Here is a 19,855-nt window from a genome sequence, read left to right on the forward strand (position 1 = left end):
TGTTCCAGGACACCAACAGATAGCACAATCTACAGATACTCAAGTTCCTGTTGTGAAATGACATATTATTTGTATAAAACTCATGCACAGGCTTCCTCATAAGCTTAATCATCTCTGGGCTCCTTAGGAGATCCCTAATGCCATGTAAGTACACTGGACAGACATGCTGTCTGAATACTTTGCATTTGCCGTTGGTTGAATCCACGCCTGCAGAGCCAGGCGTGGCTGTAGAGGGCAGGCTGTACTTCTAACCCTTCCTCAGCTCTGACTTAGGTATCAGCTGCCTGTTCAGCTTCTCCACTGGGAAGTCTCAGGCAGGACTCCCTTCCCTGTCTCAGTTAACAGATACTTCATCCGTCCAGTTTGGAAGAGACCCTCGGAGCCATCTTTGAAACCTTGTGCTGGAGCGCCATACCTATTGTGGGCTTCTCTTTAAAGTACATCCAGAACCTAACCATTGTTCTCGGTATTTCCTGTGACCACCATTTTTTTTTAACCTGAATTTCCAGCACAGTAGCAGAAATCGGAACTGGTTCTCCCAGCTCCTACCATTTTACCCCAAGTCTCTTCTCATGTTCTCAGCACAGCTGCCTGAGTGACCCTTTTAAAAGAGTCTTCTATAACCAGGTGCCCATGGCTCACGCCTGTAATCCTAGCTACTTGAGAGACTGAGATCAAGAGGCTTGAGGTTCGTGGCCAGACAGAGCAAATAGTTCTCAAGACCCCACCTCCAAAATAACTAGAGCAAAATGGACCAGAGGTGTGGCTCAAGTGATAGAGAGCCTGCTTTGCAAGCATGAAGCCCTGAGTTCAAACCCTAGTCCCACCAAAAACTTAAGGTAAAATAGAGTCCTGTCACTCTACGGCAGTTCAAAATCCTGCCATGATTCCCAATGTTCCTCAGAAATACCCAGGGCCTTACAATGGCTGCAGGGCCACATGTGACCTGACCCCTTTGCTCTGCCTCATCCACCACTCAGCATTCCAGAGCTGCTATTCCTTCCTTGCCAGGCATGCTCCTGCCTTGAGACTGCATGCAGTTACTCCCTCTGCCAGGAATGCTCTGCTGTCATAGTCACATCACTGATTCACCTTACCTCCTTCAAGTCTTGTTCATATGTCACACTCAACTAGGATCCTTGTGTTTAAAACTGTACCCTCTGCCCCAACTCCTGTCTCTTTATCTCCATCTATTTTCCTTTTCTCCAAAGTACTTACTGATCACCTTCCAACATCCTATGCAGTTCACTAATCTTGTGTGTGTGTTGCTATCCCAAACCTCCCCATTCCACTAGGACAGATGCTCCCCCAGGGCAAAACTCCTGCATCTCTTCTGCTTCCTGCTGCATTCCAAGTACTTACGACAGCATCCGGGCATGAAGGAGACACTGTTCACTCATCCGCTGTATCTACTGGTTAGCATTAGGCTAACCAGAGGCGTTTGGTTATTCTTCAATAAGACCATTTCTAATGCAAGATTATCAAGCTGGAAGCAGAAAATGAAAGCAGACCACAAACTAGATTCTGAAATCTGGATCAATAAATCAATGCCAAGCCCCAATGGAGTCTACACTCGAAATGCTGATTTGCTTCTGCTTTAGGCGAGAATGGTTGATACACCTGATTAGAATCCTGAAAATCTTACTAGGAATATGGGGAAAGCACTGAGAATTTGTTTTAGAGGTGCCCGACTTTGGCATCTCTAAACAGCCTCAGATCCTGTTCCCTGTGCAGGAAGAGGGAATCTCCCCTTCCAAGGCAGGGGCTGAAATGCAGCTTGGGGTAGGAGTAGCATTCCCAGGGAGATTAGAACAGATAGGTTCAGTGCATCTGCTTTCTATCCCTTTGTTCTGGGCCTGTGGCTGGAGGCTAAGGCCATTAAGTAGTAAACAACTGGAGACTCTGAGAAAAGGAAGACTGGCAGTCCTGGCCTGGGTCTGGCCTTTTCGCTCAGTAAGAAGGGAGCACACAGGGCAGGACCCAGCCATGTGGCTGGCATTTCTTCACCATTAACCAAGTATTTATTGAACTTCTATTATGGTCAGTCACATTCCTAGCTTTGAGGAAACAAAGATAACTAATATACAATCCCTGCTTTCATGGAGTTTATGTTCTACAATTGTGCAAAAAAAAAAAAAAAAAATCAAAGTGTGACTAAGGCAATTTCAGGTCATGGTACTTAGTAGGCATGAAGCAGAAAATTAAGCCAGGTGCCGCCGGTGGTTCATGCCTTTAATCCTAGGTACTCAGGAGGCAGAGATCAGAAAGATCACGGTTCAAAGCCTGCTTAGGCAAATAGTTCCCGAGACCCTATCTCGAAAGTACCCAACACAAGAAAGGACTGGTGGAGTGGCTCAAGCCATAGGAATGCCTGCTTAGCAAGCATGAGGCCCTGAGTTCAAGCCCCAGTCCCACCCGAAACAAACCAAAAAATTAGAATGGGAATGTGATAGGGAAGGAGGTTAGGGAAGGCCTCTGAGGTCTGTCTATCAGATAAAAAAAAAACCAAGCCACATCGCTATTTTGCTTGCTGTGTGTGATAGAATGCAATGGGCTGCCCTTTTGATGAATATAAAGCTGGTTCCCACAACCAGGAGAGGAGAGTGGAGACAGAGTTTTGGTTTATTTTTGGCGCTATTGGGACTTGAACTCAGGGCAGGTGCTCTACCACTTGAACCATGCCACAAGTCTGGAGAGAGGCTTATTACTTGCAGCAAGAGAGCACTGAAGCTAACTTTTCCCTCTGAACAAAAAGGCTAGGAGTATTTTTGGGGAAACGTATATGTATTGATACAGGAATGGCATTCCTGAGCACAGAATTTATCCTTGTAGGTTTCTTCAAAAATCTTTAGGTGAATCCAAAAGAAAAAAAAAACTTCAAAGGCACATTAACAGTCTTTTAAAGAGGCACCCCCCCAACACACAAAGAACAGTTGCCTCCTTCTAAAAGTGCCTGCTTGCTGACTGGCTAACACTTGTACACAATACTTCACCTGTACTCATCAGAAAGTGTAGGGGTTTCTCCCAATCAACTAGCAATTCTCTGAGGGAATTTTCTGAGGGAACAGCTGGGTGTCTTATATTCGAGTTCATTCTGACACTATCAGTCGGGCCCCACAGGTTAGAACTCAGTCCCACTCTAGGTGCTAATGACATATTACGGATTACAGGTTGGAATCTGTTTCTGACTGGCTATAAATGAAGATTCCCACATCCCCCCTTCCTTGGATTTAATAATTTGCTAAGAACTTAATATTTATCAGTTTATTTCAAAAGATATTACAAAAGATATGGGGCGGGAGCAAGTGAAGAGATGCATAAGAAAAGGTCTGGGGAAGCCCGCAGAACATCCAGGCCCACCCTCCAGGCACCTCTGAAATAGGTGGTAGGGACCAACCACTCCCTGGGGCACTGGGGCAGTAGTTAAGAAGGATTAGAGCACTGTTAAATGTTGTTTTAAGCACCTTTTTGAGAGTTTCTTTTTCCTTTAAATGTGCTAAAATGTTGAGGGTGGAGGGATTTAACTCCCTAATTGACAGGTATTAGACCCTGCTGGTGTTTTCCAGCCAGCCCTAGCTGCTTGAAGCCGAAGCCCTGCTCCAAAAGCTACTGCTCCAGCTAGCAGCTTTCACTGGATTTTTGCCTCTGTAGGTCCAGCAGAAGATCTGTGATTGGTGTAAACACAGTCCTTTATTTGCATAAGGGGCTACCATGATTGGAGACAGGAACTGTGCCAAGATTGGTGTAAACATTCTTCATTTGCTTAAGGAGTCTGCCATGATTGGTGTAGACACTCTTGTTGCACCTCCTTTCTGGCTATATAAGCAGGCTGCTGGCTCATTTGGTGAGCAGTCAGAGAGACCTGCCTGTGTCACTTTGTGTCATAATAGCAGGGCCAATTGAAGACTTCCCTTAAGTGGTCTTCCTTGCTCACTTTTTTGTGTTGGTGGGAGTGGAGTTTGTACTCAGGGCGTAACACTTACAAAGCAGGCATTCTACCACTTGAGCTACACATCCAGTCCATTTTGCTCTGTTTGTTTTGGAGATAGGATCTTGCAAACTATTTGCCCAGGCTGACCTCGAACCTCAGTCTTCCTGATCTCAGCCTCCCAAGTAGCTAGGATTACAGAGGTGAGCCACCAGTGGCTGGCTCCTCGAACCTCAGTCTTCCTGATCTCAGCCTCCCAAGTAGCTAGGATTACAGAGGTGAGCCACCCGTGGCTGGCTCCTTGCCTACTTTTGCTTCTCATTCAGAGTGGCTGAGCTGGCAAAATGAAGAAAAGAGAAGTGGTGGCAGCAGTGTGTGTGTGTGTTGGGGAGGGGCAGCAAGAGCATCAGTAGGTTGACAAGTGGTTGCAGCAGTTGTGGGAGCCAACAGGCAGGAGTCACATAAGGGCTGAGATAGCAGGAGTGGCATTAGGCTCGAGAGTAGCAGAACAGGGCTTCCTGAGGCAGAGACAACTCAGTGGCAGATCAGGAGCACCCACAGAGACAGGAGCAGGACTTGCCTCATGACTGATTGTAGCCATGGTTGCAGAAGTGAAAGCAGCTACTGGGTAGTAGAGAGTGAAACTCACATCAGCTAATCAGAGTCAACGACAGAGAAACACCTCCATTGAGGGTCCTGGTCCAAAGTGCAAAAGAGCTGTAACACTTCCTGTTGCAAAGCCCAACACTGTGCAGCTGCCCAAAGCTGTCAAAGGCCTTAGACCTGACCCCTGAGGTTTGGGAGCTGGGACTCTAGAGGGTGCCACCTGTTGCTGTCTGCTGTCATCTGCTGTCACTGCTTGCTAAGATTACAAAAACCCACACAGGGCCCAGAATAACTGGAGGAATGTCTCCTCACCTAGTCATGATTTCTACTGTGCTGGAGCAGTAGGACCCCAGCCAGCTGGTTTGTGACAACTTCACCTGTTTAAAAAGCTGGAAGCTCATCAAATCGTGTTGTTCAAGTGTTTATAGAACTTAATGTCTTTACCTCCTTCCAATCCTCTCATTCTCTAATCACTTTATCTGTTGATTGGGTCTCATCCTGAGCTATCTGGAGGCCCCACCCTAAGTCACATCATTAGATAAAGCTAGATGTGATCAAAGGTGCTCATTACAAACAACAAGTCACTCCAGACTCAGGAAATTGCAAGGGTTTTAGGAGTTCTGTGACAGGAACTCAGGGACAGAAACAAACATGGGCTATTTCATATTGTATCATAGACTGGGTGATGAAAAGGATCCAGTCGTGCAAAGAATGTTCAGGTAGAAAGAATGACAAGCACCAAAGCCCTGGGCTGGAAAGGAGGCTTGTGGAGGCCAGAGGTAGCTGACATGGCTTGGGAGAAGAGAGGCAGGAGGAATAGAAAAGGGACAGAAGACGGCACTGGAGTGACAGGGTGAGGCCAGGCAGTTGCAAAGAATCAACTATCATAGTCTGATTGTAACTTTATAAACGTTAGTCTAAAGTGTAAGGACAACTTATAAAGCTAGTTCAGTAGTCTAGGTGAAAGATAATCAAAGATTAGGCAAGGCAGACAGTGGTCATGTTGGAACTAAAAAGACATGAATAGATTCAAGACACTTTAGACAATTTAGAGTAAAATAATGAAGCAGACATTTAGCCAAAGTATCATTTAACAATGAAAACCAAGAGAGGGTTTAGGGGGTCAGAATATGACATCCTAATATTTGCCATGAGGGCATGAGGATGGCAATGATGATGGTGATGATAATGGTGATGATGGTGATGATGACAATGATGACAGCAGTGGCGGTGATTATGATGATGATAAATTTGCAGTCCTGGGATTGAACCCAGGGCCTTGGCACATGTTGTAAGTGCTTTACTACTTGAGCTATCCCCCCAGTCCAGCATAGGGTTATTTTGAATTGAAGACAATTGAGAAGCAGGAAACACCCAAAAAAGCTCTCTGCTTTCTCTGTTACTTGTCTAAAAGCAGGATATGAATTTCCATTTGTAAAGGCATCTTCCTGTACCAGGAAGACGTGAACACCTATTAGATTTTTTTTCCCCAGTACTGGGATGGACCCCAGGGCTTCACACATGCTACATGAGTGCTCTACCAGTGAGCTACCCCTCCACTGTACCTATTAGACCTTCAATCACCAGAGACAGCTCGAGACTAGCATAGAAGTGGTGTAGAGAAATCTGCATACAAGTCTCACTAACATAACTTTATTGTCCATTAGTTTTCCCCCATAGATAATTTGCGAACCCCTAAAAGTCTCTATCTTGTCCCTTCGCTACAAATTTGCTGTTCTTTGCTGATAGGCTAGAGAGACCCCAAGTTCTAACCACATCTTTCAGTTACTCATCACTGAGTTTCTCTATGTGTGTGCTTGTTGCATATGTTAGTAAACTGTTTATTTTTCCTTGTTAGTTTGTCCTATTGTGAGTTTAATTTTCAGGTACACAGCCATAGAAAGTAGGAGGAAGAGGAAAAGTGTTTATTTTTAAATTAAATTAAATTTTTAAGAATTTTCTTCCCCTGCAGTAGGTAATCACGCACTGTCACAAAATAGCATTATAATAGTGTATATAAGTATTTATATACACATTTCTTGGAGACCCAAAGATACAGTCTTTTTGAGCACATAAAAATAAGAAGCATGTAGACTTAAAATCATGCTTTGTAATCAGTGTTTCACTGTTCTATCTTGGAAATGATCTAGATATCTAAAGAACACTCATTAATTAGCTGAATTTATTATTAGTCCAAAGTTTTTGTTTTTGTTTTTGGCAGCACTGGGGTTTGAACTCCAGGCCTCATACTTACTAGGCAGGCACTCTACCACTTGAACTACACTGCCAGCCCAGTCCAAAGTTTTGTTATTTAAGATCTTGGAAACTACAAGATGATTGTCACTGAAGTTTGTCAGACTAAATGCTCTGTTTGGTTAAAAACAATTTTTTTTTTTTGGTACTGGGGTTCGAATTCAAGGCCTACAACTTGAGCCACTCTACCAGCCCTTTTTTACGATGGGTTTTTTGAGATAAGGTCTCACAAACTAATTGTCCCGACTGGCTTCGAACCATAATCCTCCTGATTGCTGCTTTCTGAGTAGCTAGGATTATGGGCATGAGCCACGGGCACCCAGATTACTTTTATAACCTTAACCATTAAGTAGAAATACTGCTAGCTTCTTCAATCAGTATAAGTTAAAGAATACACCTGCTTGGCACCTGCAGCTCATGCCTGTAATCCTAGCTACTTAAGAGGCACAGATCATGGTTTGAGGCCAGCCTGGGCAAAAAGTGAGACCATATCTTAGAAATACTCAGCACCAAAAAGGGCTGGTCGAGTGGCTCAAGTGGTAGAGCACCTGCCTCGCAAGGGTAAGACCCTGAGTTCAAACCCCAGACCCACTAAAAACAGAAGAGACCAGGTGCCAGTGACTCACGTCTGTAATACTAGCTACTGAGGAGGCACAGAATAAGAGGATCCTAGTTTGAAGCCAGCCTGGGCAAGTAGTTCTTGAGACTCTATCTTGAAAATACCTGACACAAGAAAGGGCTGGTGGAATGGTTCAAGCAGTAAAGCTCTTGCCTACCAAATGTGAGGCCCTGAGTTCAAATCCCATATCACTCCAAAAAAAAAGAATACGCCTGAGTGGGCTAGGAATGTAATCCAGACATAGAGGGCTTGCCTAACATGTGAAACTTTGGGTTCAAACTCCAGCACTAAAAAACAAAACAAATGGACAAAAAGTAAGGAGAATAAAAATGTGTACTTGAATGTACATTAATTTAAGTACATGTATATTTAATTTAATGTAAGTTTAATTTAATATTTATAACACAGAAGAAAACATAACTTTACCAATGAGCTAGTCCATCGTAGTTATTTTTACTAAACCAAAAATTTTAAACTAGTTTAGTTTGGTAGAGATTGTCTTCAACTATGTTAACTTGAATCCTTAAAATGTTTCTACATTTCTATAGGAATATCCATTTTTCACATTAAAAAAGCATTAGAGGATCAACTTCCTTAATTTTTGGAAAGCTTCAACTTTCCAAAATATTCAACTTATATACTGCTTATTTATCTCTAAGTCAGTCGAAATAGAACTCTCCCAAGAGACTTTACGATCTAATTTGGTATCTGTGAATCTGGAGGTAGGAAAGCACTACACAAGAGCTAAAGGCCCCCCTGAGTTACAGTCATTAAACTTACACACAGGAGAGGAAGCTCAGAGGTTCCATTCAACCATGGATCAAGCAGAACCATGAAATGGGTCAAACAGCTAGAGAGCAGGCAATCTGGTTTCACACGGACAAAGTGATCAGGTTGGCTGCTTGCAAGAGCCCTACTCTATAATCATGGAGAAAACCAGCCACGCTATAATAAAGGTATTCACTTAGGAAAAGTGAATCAAGGAAGCTTCCAGTACAGATGGAGGCACTGATGACAGTTAGTGCTTGCCAGGCCCTCTGGAGAGGGATCCTGCAGTAAAAGATAACACCTACAAATCTCAGTGGTATTTGGTGTTAACACAAATTAACAACTCTCTTTAAAGGAAATAAGATATAGTTTATTCTAAGTTAAATATGAGTGACTAAGACCAGGGAACACAGGTTCAGATTACCCCGAATGGCAGGTTCTGCAGTGGAGGTTATTGCATGAACTTTTATAGTCAAAGAACAAAGCAATTCATAAACCAACACATTCACAAGCACACTGGAGGGGCATTAGGTAGGCAGGCACAGCAAAGTGGGAAATCTTTTCTATAGGTTTCAGATGTTATCTCATAGCAGCTCAGCTTTGGAGTTGGTGGAAGCTAGTGGTCTGCTTTTCATCAGACTGTATAGCAAACATTAACTAGGCTAACAATACATTCTGAGAGGTTTACCTAAGAGTCATGAGTTAGGTCTGATACAAAGATTGAAAGCAAATGGCTATTTTTCTACAGGGTCTAAGATAGACCAAGATAATTTTGGCTTTAAGCATGCAACCTTCCATCTTTCCATGATGTTCTACTCAGCTGAGATCTTTAATACAAATGTAGCTTCTTTGGACATCTTCAATTTCATGTAGGTCAAGAATTTATTTTTTGATCAGAGATTGAATTTGAAGAGCTAACAGAGTGTATCAGTGGTAGAGTGCCTGCCTAGCAAGTGTGAGGCCCTAAGTTCAAACCCCAGTTCCGCCAAAAAAAAATAGACTACAGAGATTGAACTTGAGTTTCTCTGTCAAAGATCCCTTGGCACAACTTCTGCCCTCTATATACCTTGTTCCGTTCCCTTTGTTCTGCTACCTGTAAAGATTAGTATCCTTTGACTGGGAATGCCCAATTAAGAGCTGCAAAACTGCAAGAGCAACCCTTTGTTCTTCTAAGAACCATTTTTGACCAAATGTGTTTAAAACTGTTTTAACTTGAAGCTGCTCTCTTAAGCTAAAGCTCTATAAACTCCTCGCCATTTTTTCCTCTAGGCAAAACGCCTCATCAGCATGGTTCTCATGCTACAGCATTCTGAGCAAGGCTTAGACTTCAAGGTGCTCTGGTGGAATTTCTCCATCAGTTCCTGGAATGGTGACCAAAACCTGGCTCCTCTGCTGCTCAATCTGGCTAAATACTTAGGAAACTGCTAACGCCCCTCCTGGGAGTCCCAGTGACTCCACGGATGAGCAAGTCCTGCTCTTGATAAACGTGCCACTCCTCCTTCTCTGGAGCATCTCCCAAGCCTTTCTTCTTTCTATTCGTTGCCTCAGTGTGAACCTGTTGCTTTGAATTGTTTCACACCATTCAGGACTCTGTGGATAGGGTGTTTGGTTCTGAGAGTCTCTGAGCCCGTTACTGTCTTTTGCTTGTTCTGTCATTGGAATATGGTACTGACTGGCAATGAATTTTCGCATCATTGACCCAGAAGAATGCACATTCACGTGTACATATATTACCGTGTCAATAGCACATTTTAGATTGTCAAGGACAATTTAAAATTTCTGACCACTCCAAAGAACACAAAGTTATTCCCATTCCTAGTATACTGAATCCAAGGATTCAAAGACTCAAAATGATTTGATAGGCAACATTTTTTATTAAGAAAAAAAATTTCCAAAAAGCAGAAAAAGTTATAAAATTGATTTCCTTAAGGACTTTCACAGAAGGCAAATAAAAATCTGGAGACTCTAAAAATCCAAACTTGAATGTTCTCTCCCTTTCCTGACCAAGCTCCACATGGGTATCTCTTTTGTTCTTCTCACCAGACCTTGACCTCTTCCTCATCCTTCCTCTGTTTTCCTGCTCCTCCTTTGCAGGGAGTGAATTAAAGCCTGTGAGAACTGGACACAAACAAGGCGAGATGCAGTTAATTGCTTTTACCTGTAGGCCGAAATAGGCACAGCCCTCGGCCACCAAACAGGGAAAGGCAGAACATCTGTGTCTCCTAAATTTTGTTCAGAGAAGCAGGAACGCAGGTTTCTCCTGTTACAATGTCACTCTCCTCCCCAGGGCGCCACCCTCTTTGCTGCTATAAAAGACCCCTGAAGGAGGAAGAAGGGCTTTTGCTTTTTGGGGCTTTACCTTGGGCTTTTTTTGGTGTGGGAAGCTTTTGGAAGGGAAAAGAATTACCGAAGGGGAAAAATTGCTGAAGGGAAAATGCAAAAGGGGGGTTGATAGAAAGTCTGCACCTAGAACTTTAACATAAACTTCAGAAAGTAAAGCTGAGAAAGAACTTCATATATAGGCCTTAGGAAAGCTAAAGCTAAAGAAGAGCCAAAGAGGACACGGGGCAGTGCACAATGCAAGTCTAAGGACGGAGACCTTAGGAGATATGCACATGCAGTTCTTAGGCCACTGTTGGTTTGCAAGTTTGAGCACTGAGGCTTTGAGAGAGCTAAAGAGAGATGGGACAGTGCAAGCCTGGGGGCAAAAGACTTTAAGAGCGATTAAGCTAAAGATAAACTGAGAGCAAACATGGGACAGACAGAGCCTAAGGAAAGAGGTTTTAAAGAATCAAGATAGAGAAAAGAAGCAAAGAGGGTTGTGCGTCTCCAGCCGAGCGTACAACACACCTGACCCCTGTCTGTCTATCCTGCGTCTTTTCTAAAATCTCTAGTCACCCCCAGTTAAGCCCAGTTAGGTCCAGTAATAACCAAGGAGCGAGAGAGAAAACCATGCCAGCAAGGGAGGGAGCGCAAGAAACAGCACTCCCTTCACTCCTTCTGAACCCACCCAGCCCTCCTCACTTTCCTTCATTGTACCTTCCCGAACACACTTCTCTCCCAGGACGATATTCCCTCACAATGGCTCATAAAATGGACTGGAATAAAGATTGTCCCACTCACCGATGAACTTACAATTTTAAAACTTGGCCAAAATCAAATTTGTATAGTCTAGTTAAAGCTTTTCTTTTTAATAGTTAAAGATTTTCTTAACTTTCCAAAGGAGAGAGAAACTCACCAAAGAACTTAGGATTGTTTTAAAAATTGTTTATCTGGTTAATCCATATCTTTTGGGACCCAAGCTATAAAATTTGTTAGAGAGCTGAGGATGTGGTTCAGTTGTAGAGCACCTGCCTAGTGAGTGCAAGGCCATGGGTTTGATCTCTAGCACTGCAAAAATACAATAAATAAACTTATTTTTAAAAACATAAAAAGGCATCAAAATTCTAGCACAAGCTGGGAGTTGTGATGTATGCCAGCCAACGGCTGAGGTTGAGGTAGGGGGATCACTACTTCCCAGCCAGCCTAAGCTATATAGCAAGAACTTGTCTTAAAAAAAAGAAAAGATAAATATTTAAAATATAAACTAGGAGAACATCTGGGCTGGGACTGTAGCTCAGTGGTAGAGCATGTGCCTGCCATGCACAAGTTCCTGGCTTAAATCTCCAGCACCACAAAACAAACAGAAGCTTCTTAGCAGCTTTCAATGAAGTCTTTCCTGCTTAAAAACAAAAACATCAAAAAGTCAAATTGGGGTTGGGGATTTAGCTCAGTGGAAGAGCGCTTGCCTGGCAAGTGCAAGGCCCTGAGTTTGGTCCCCAGCACCAAAAAAAAAAAAAAAAAAAAAGTCAAATTTGTACATGGTAGAGAGCTTGCCTAGTATACACAAGGCCGATTCCTAGCACAGCAAAAAAGAAAAAAAATCAAATTTGTATACGCTGAGAGAATAAACCCATCCTAAATTCAGAGACCACTTAATACGATTCTCCAGCAACACTCTAGTTTTGATAAGGTCACGCAGTCATATGTGGTTTCTTGTTGATGGTGTTCAACTAAGGAGGCAGATTTAGTTTGAGGACAGAAGATATCATGTCCCCTTTTCTAAATTACAAGATTTTTGTGAACTACTGTAACGATATTTTTGACACAGGAGAAAATAGGCCATATTAGTAGCTCTTTCAGTAGGTAGATTTAACTAGAACAAGGCCACTTCTACATCTGTCTAGACAAAGATACCTGTTCATACCGCAAGGAAGAGGACGCTGGAAGAACAATTCTACTTTAGTTCAAAGATAGAATTTAAAAAGACAAAGGGCAAAGCCTGGTTGCCCAAAGACTCTGTTCTGCAGAACTAGCCTCTCTGATCTGCCTACAATTTGCCCTTAGCACAAAAAGGAGATGTTTCCCAGCAATTGCAAAAACAGAACGTTTTATTTGCACCAGACACCCTACCATCTTTCTACCATTCTCTTCCTCAGAGTAACAAAAGGATTTCAGTGGTAGGAATTTCAAATATCCCTCAGACTCTGCCTTTGTCTCAGCCACTTCTGTCTCTTTGGGCCCTCTCCCTAGTCAATAATAGATTTTTTCTGCGTAGTAATTTCACTTCAGTCAATTTGTTACAAATGGACTCCCATAATTTGGCAGAGATAAATAACTTAGTGGAGTGGCTCAAGCGGTAACAGTGTTTGCCTAGCAAGTGTGAGGCCCTGAGTTCAAATCCTAGTGCCACCAAAAAAAAAAAAGGATAATACAGAGATAACCAACTATCTGATGCCTCCCTGTTAACACCTCAGACCTTGAACTCAGCCCTGACAGCCTCTGGGCCCAAAACAGTCCAGATGTGGAGGCTGAACTCTTAAAGATCTCAAGTGATCTCTTCCAAAATTGGACCAAAACCTACAAGGAGGTTCTTAAAGGTCTCTAGCCCATCATACCTGTACACTGCGGGAAAAGACACGGTTGCACTGGCCTTGTGCCAACCCCATTCTGCCCATCAAAAACACCTGTGGAGGGCTGGAGGTGTGGCTCAAGTGGTAGAGTGCCTGTCTAGCAAGCAAAAAGTCCTGAGCTCTAACCCCAGTATTGTCAAAAAAGAAAAAAAATAAGTGGGGGGTGCTCAGCAATGGCCAGTAGTGAACGAGATTGTGTTTTCTCAATTCCTTGTAATCCACAATCCCAATTCCATCCTCTCCTTCATTCCTGGGACGGTCGCTTACTTTGCAGTGGTACGTCTGTTTCTCACCTTCCCCAGAATACTCTAGTAATCATCTTCACAGTATTTATTGGGATTCACTTGGAAAGGCCATCACGTGGACAACTTGTACCCACAGGGTTTGCAGATGCACCCCCTATTTCCCCCAAAAGTTCAACCACAGCTCCAGAGACATCTGGTTCCCCCGGAACTCTGTTCTCGTATCTGAGGGCCTTCTGTTATGTTCTCCAGACGGAGTGCCTTGTAAAATTGATTCCCTCCTTTGCAGTGTTAATGTACGAGGAACACAGTGTCTCTCGGGCCATATTCCCATTTTAGATGGTCCAAGTCTGTTATGTAGGCCATGGCACCCCTCGAAATGGACAGTCCCTTTTTATCCTCATAGACAGAAACTCTTTGGGACATGTACCAGTCACCAAAAGATGGCATGAAGGATTTCTCAGTCTTGCAGAAAGCTATAGATAGTCAATTCCTCATTTTCAGAATTAGTTGTTCCTTTATATGTTCTGATAAGAGTAGAGAAATAACAAAGCCCTTTTGCCCTAGGCAAACTCACTGGAGGCTATTTTCTGTAACTTCAAAGACTCTGTTCAAAACATTCCTATCCTTTTATTTTGCTTTTATACAGTCTTGATATGTAGCCCAGGCTGGTGGCGAACTCCCAATCCTCCTTCCTCACAGTGCTGTGTGCTGTGTACCACCACACCTAGCTAAAAGTCCCTATCCTTGAACTCCCCAATTACTATAAAATTTTGTCTTCTTGCATTTTATTGGTGGGACTGGAGTTTGAACTCAAGGCTTTGTGCTTGCAAAGCAGGTGCTCTATGGCTTGAGCCACACCTCTAGTCCATTTTGGTCTGGATATTTTGGAGATGGAGTCTCTTGAACCATTTGCCTGGGTTGGCCTAGAACCTCGATCCTCTCGATCTCGGCCTCCCAAGTAGCCACGATTATAGGTGTGAGCCACCAGTGTCCAGCAAGTTTTCTCTAAGTGAAAGATCAGCCTAAGTCTTGGAGGGGGAGCTCTAAGTCAAAAGCTCATTGGACATCTTAGTCTGATGGCTTATTTCGACCTCTATTTACCCTGCAAAAGCCTGCCCTTGTTGGTTGGCGGGAGGGAAGCAGCTGTGAAGTTAACTGAAACCTTCGATGATCTAGTCTTAGATTTCCACTTAAAGTCATGGTCCCTTGGGCTATTCACACCTCACTCTGGACTGAAAATATTCAACATGTTTTCTGCTTCTCTGCTGACCTGTGGAAACCCTGTCCCCAAATATACGTACTCCAAACCCCATGCCCTTTCTTCCCTCCCAGAGGAGTGAGGACCTCTTAACTGCTGTGCCCTAATGTGGGAGAATTCTTTGCTCCCTTGGATCTTACTTTCTGATTTCATTCCATTGAGAAAAGAGGTCATGCTTATATGATTTTCTCTTTCGTTCTTCCCCCCCCCTTTTTTTTTTTTTTTGATGGTGTTGGGGATCAAACCCAGAGCCTCACACATGCTAGACAAGGGCTTTACCACTGGGGTAGATCCCCCTATTTAATTTTACTTTTAAATTTATTGAGTCTTGCTCATGGCCCAGAACATGGCATACAGAATACAGTTCCATGTGCATGAAAAAGAGAATATTCTTATAAGAATTTGGATCAACCATAAAGGTTATTAGTCACAGTTCCCGAGAATACCTCTGACACCAATTGCAAGTTCACAATATTCCCAAAACCACTGTCAGTGTTGATAATTTACTAACAGAACTCACTAAAAACATTACACTCACAGCTGTGGTTTATTATTGGGAAATAATACAAATCAAGTCAGGTACCGAGCATATTGTCAGATCCAGGAGAAGAACCCAACACCGAGCTCCCATTATCCCCTCCTGTGGAGTCAGCACTCATTATTTTCTCACGTTGATATGTGACAATACACGGAAATTAATGCCATCCAAAAAGCTCACTTGTGGGATGGGGGGAGGTGTGTGTGTGTCAGGATTTTTGTTGGGACTCCATTGCACAGACTTCGATGAATTCCATTTCAGGTTGACTGAATAACCTAAAATCCCCACCCTAATATTATTAGGTATGACTAGCCCCACTCTAAGGCCTGATGTGGCCAGTCTCTGCCCTAAACAAAGACATTCCTATCAGGTGTGACACAGATGACCTCCCAGAAGCTGAGTGCGAAGGCCAGACCTCTGTTTGAGCAAGGCCAAATTCTTTTCTACACAATTCTCTTATTGTGTAGAGTGTTCTTAAAAACATCACTTAGGTCAAGTTGGTTAATAGCATGGGGCTAAGTCTCGTAAATGTTACATGCGGTTTTGATCAAGCATGGTGAAAAAAAATCAAAAGAGATTTCCAAAACAAAAATTTAAATTCTCACGCACATTGTGCAGTGCAGTGGACTGGAGCAGCTCAGTCAGTCCCTCGTGTCATCAGTTGGGTTTAAACCGTTGTGTGATCTGTGATGTTTCCCTGCCTGTAATTTTGTGAAAATCTGCCTCCCCCAAAGCAAATGGTAACCAAAATGCAAGGTGAAGGTATGGTAATCTTCCTAAGCCTAAAAGGGCTTGCAATATAAGAAAGTAAAAATTTTAGATTTGTTGAAAGGCAGCATAACTTTAGCAGAAGTTGAGTGGCTTATGGGAAAATGAAACCGGCACCCACGGTATTTGAGATAAGGAGCATGAAATATGATCTCGTTTTTGTCTACAGGAAATGTAGTTGCAGTAGTAATGTGTGACAGTAATCTAACCACCGACTCCAAACAGTGCCAAGTTACAGATGCACATAACTACTGTCCATACAGTGGACATCAAGCTGAGTAATGTCATAGTGCTCAAGTGCATCCTGAGTACGCCTGGCTTTTCCACAATAGCCATCTGTTTGAAGCCAGATACCCAAGGATACCAAGGGTCGAAATATATTTTGTTTCATGTTAATATAGAAAGTCCAGCTTTCCTTTTTTTGGCTCTGGGGTAGAATTATACTAAGCTATGGCCCCTGAGCTACACTCCCAGCCCTTTTTTCTTTGGCTTCACTGGGGGTTGAACTCAGGGCCTCACACTTGCTAAAGCAGATAGATGCTCTTGCCACTTGAACCACTTTGCCAGCCCTATTTTTGTGATGGGTTTTTTCCAGATAGGGTCTCATGAACTATTTGTCAGGGACTGGCTTTGAACCACAATCCTCCAAATCTCTGCCTCCTGAGCAGCTAGGATTACAGGCATGAGCCACCGAGCCTGACATTTGGAGATACCTTTTATCAGTTGACAGACATTGGGTTATTTCCACATTTTGGTGGCTATGAACATTTATATATATGTGTGAAATATGCTTTCAGTTTGCTTGGTACATGCCTAGGGTATTTATCTGGACGAGGAACTCCTAGGGTAGCTCTATTTAACTTTCTGAAGAACTGCCCAGCTGTTTTCCAAAGCAACTGCATCATTTAACATCCCCAATAGCCACGTATGAAGATTCCAGTTTCCCCACTTGTTACTATCTTTCTTTTTAACATAGGTATCATAGTAGGTATGGAGGGAAACCCACTGTGTTTTTTTAGTTTTGTCTTTTTTTTTTTTTTTTTTTTGCTTCACTGGGGGTTTGAACTCGGGGCTTCACACTTGCTAGGCACTGCTTGAGCCACGCCTACGCCAATATTGCCTTTTTAACAATATTAAATCTTCCAGTGTATTGACAGGGAAAGTCTTTCCATTTATTTGTCTGCTTATTTTTTGTTACTATGTGTGTCACTCACCTTTCCATTTCTGTAACAAATACCTGAACTAACCACTTCATAAAGAGTAAAAGCTTACCTTGACTCATGGTTTGGGAGGTTTCAGTCCATGATCAATTGGTTCCTTTGCTTTGAGGATCGTGGTGAGGCAGCATATCACCGATGGAACACATGGTAACACAAAGCTGCTAAGCTAGCTGGGTGCTGGTGGCTCATGCCACCTACTCAGGAGGCAGAGATCAGGAGGATCATGGTTCAAAGCCAGCCCGGGGAAACGGTTTTAAGAGCCCCTATCTCAAAAAGCCCTTCACAAAAATAGGGCTGGTGGAATGGCTCAGGGTGAAGGCCCTGAGTCGGAGTTCAAGCCCCAGTACTGCACCAAAAAAAAAAAAAAAAAAAAAAAAAAGCTCATGGCCAAGAAACCAAAGAGAAAGGAAGAAGAATGAACTTGAACTGTCTACCTTCAGGTCCCAGTGACCTGAAGACCTCCCACTCACCTCTACTCTTTTTCTTTGGCAGCACTGGAGTTTGAACTCAGGGCTTCATGCTTACTAGGCAGGCACTCTTACTGCTTGAGACACTCCACCAGCCCTGTTTTTTTGTTTGTTTGTTTTTTTGAGATAGGGTCTTGGGAGCCATTTGCCCAGGGCTGGCTTCAAATTGCTATCCTCCTGATTTATTTATGCCTCCTGAGTAGCTAGGATTACAGGCATGAGTCACTAGCACCTGGCTAATATCTGCATTTTTGTTTGAATATTTTCTTTTTTTTTTTTGGTGGACTGGGGTTTGAACTCAGGGCTTTATTCTTGCAAAGCAGGTGCTCTACCACTTAAGCCACACCTCCAGTCCATTTTACTCTGGTTATTTTGGAGATGGGGGTCTTGTGAACTATTTTCCTGGGCTGGCCTTGAACCATGATCCTCCCAATCTCAGATTCTCAAGTAGCTAGGATTATAGGTGTGAGCTGCTGGTGCCCAGCTTGTCTATTTATATTCAGTGTATTTACTGATGAGTTAGGAGTTATGTCTGCCATTTTACCAGAAGGAATCTTTGTAGTATTTCTTACAGGGCAGGTATCTAGTGATTTCCTATTTTTGTTTATAGGGGACTGTCTTATTTTCTTCTTTCTTTCAGTGCTGGGGATCAAATTCAGGTCCTTGCATCCCAAGCTTCTCCTTCAACTGTTGAAGGACAATTGTGCTAGATATAGAATTCCTGGAAGATGGTTTTTCTTTTAGAACTTTGAACATGGCATCCTACTGTTTCCTGGCCTCTATATTTTTTTGATAAGTCAGCTGTTCATCTGAAGATAATTTTTATATGATGAGGTGCTTTTCTCTTGCTGTCTTCAAGATTCTCTTTTTGTCTTTTGAAAGGTTTTCTATGTTCAGGTGTGGATCCCTTTGAATTTATCCTATTGGGAGTTCACAGAGTTTCTTGGATGCAGACTTTTGTACATTGCTTTGTTTTGTTTAAATTTGGGGAATTTTTGGCTTTTATTCATTAATTATTTTTGCTCTATTTTTGTCTTCTAAGACTCTATTTTTCTTTATTCTTTTAAATTTCTGTTCCTCCAAATAGATCAATTGATGTCTTCATTATTGGATTATTTTATTATTATTGTACTGAATAGGACTATATTTCGCATTTACAAAAGTTAGATTATTTCTTATGCTTTCTAAAATTTGTTGAGGTCATCTGGTGAATTTTTTGTTTGTTTATTGTTATGTAGCCCAGGCTGGCCTCAAACTCATGATTCTCCTACCTCATCCTTCTGAGTGCTGGGATATTTGTCTCTTTTAAAATTTAATTTGACAATGTATTTATTTACTGTATACAATGTGTAATGTTTTGAAATCCGAATACCTTGCAGAATGACTAAATTTTTTTTATTATTCATATGTGCATACAAGGCTTGGGTCATTTCTCCCCCCTGCCCCCACCCCCTCCCTTACCACCCACTCTGCCCCCTCCCTCTTCCCCCCACCCCCTCAATACCCAGCAGAAACTATTTTGCCCTTATTTCTAATTTTGTTGAAGAGAGAGTATAAGAAATAATAGGAAGGAACAAGGGTTTTTGTTGGTTGAGATAAGGATAGCTATACAGGGCATTGACTCACATTGATTTCCTGTGCGTGTGTGTTACCTTCTAGGTTAATTCTTTTTAATCTAACCTTTTCTCTAGTACCTGTTCCCCTTTTCCTATTGGCCTCAGTTGCTTTTAAGGTATCTGCTTTAGTTTCTCTGTGTTAAGGGCAACAAATGCTAGCTAACTTTTTAGGTGTCTTACCTATCCTCACCCCTCCCTTGTGTGCTCTTGCTTTTATCATGTGCTCAAAGTCCAATCCCCTTGTTGTGTTTGCCCTTGATCTAATGTCCACATATGAGGGAGAACATACGATTTTTGGTCTTTTGGGCCAGGCTAACCTCACTCAGAATGATGTTCTCCAATTCCATCCATTTACCAGCGAATGATAACATTTCATTCTTCTTCATGGCTGCATAAAATTCCATTGTGTATAGATACCACATTTTCTTGATCCATTCGTCAGTTGGGGGGCATCTTGGCTGTTTCCATAACTTGGCTGTTGTGAATAGTGCCGCAATAAACATGGGTGTGCAGGTGCCTCTGGAGTAACCTGTGTCACAGTCTTTTGGGTATATCCCCAAGAGTGGTATTGCTGGATCAAATGGTAGATCGATGTCTAGCTTTTTAAGTAGCCTCCA

At 42.6% G+C, this 19,855-nt stretch overlaps 1 non-coding gene across 1 annotated transcript; it reads right to left on the bottom strand.

Annotated features, from left to right (window-relative positions):
- Nucleotides 1-6,749: 6,749 nt before the first annotated feature.
- Trnat-agu (transfer RNA threonine (anticodon AGU)) lies at nt 6,750-6,822 on the bottom strand. Its single transcript has one exon. It is a non-coding gene; the product is annotated as a tRNA-Thr (tRNA).
- Between the last annotated feature and the right edge of the window lie 13,033 nt (nt 6,823-19,855).

This window comes from Castor canadensis, chromosome 11 (genome assembly GCF_047511655.1).
Source record: "Castor canadensis chromosome 11, mCasCan1.hap1v2, whole genome shotgun sequence".
Lineage (NCBI taxonomy): Eukaryota > Metazoa > Chordata > Mammalia > Rodentia > Castoridae > Castor > Castor canadensis.